Below are 633 nucleotides of genomic sequence, written 5' to 3' on the forward strand. Positions count from 1 at the left end.
TGTGCAGATTGTTTTTTCTTGGTGGGGGGCGGGGGGGTTCGAGTTTTTACACATTGAAGAATTCTGATGAAAAGTTACAATAAAAGTATAAAATACAAGTTTTAGTAAAATGATGAGGAAACATCACAGGGGTAAATACTTGTGAACATTTCATCGGTTGTGATATCGTTTTGATTTTCAATCCGACGACTCCGGACGTTTTTGCGATTTCACGGCTGGAGCGGTTCTCTCGATGGGCTTGCTCCACTTGCCGAGCGGCTTGAAAAACGGTTCATTCGGTTTTCTGGTCACCTCACTGGTCCGAACCTGTTCTTTTCCCCTGATATACTTTAATATTCTTCGCCATATCCTTCTCAAACTCTCTTTTGGCTTGCCGAGATATTTTATTTACTTGCCTCTGTTTGCTCCGACACTGACATAAATCTCACTCTTGTTCTGTTATTTTAAACCGAATAAATTTCTTCTGCTTCTCCTTAATAGCATTCCTTATCTCACGACTCAACCACCCTGGCCTCTTTATGCTCATAGTTTTACACATTATTGGAATGTACTTACTCTGCACTGCACACATTTGCTCCTTGAAGGTTTCCCATTTTTCCGAAGCTGATTGTCCTCCTGTTAGCTTCTCCCAAT

Source organism: Eptatretus burgeri, chromosome 4 (genome assembly GCF_056783735.1).
Source record: "Eptatretus burgeri isolate ZD-2024b chromosome 4, Ebu_testis_v1, whole genome shotgun sequence".
NCBI lineage: Eukaryota > Metazoa > Chordata > Myxini > Myxiniformes > Myxinidae > Eptatretus > Eptatretus burgeri.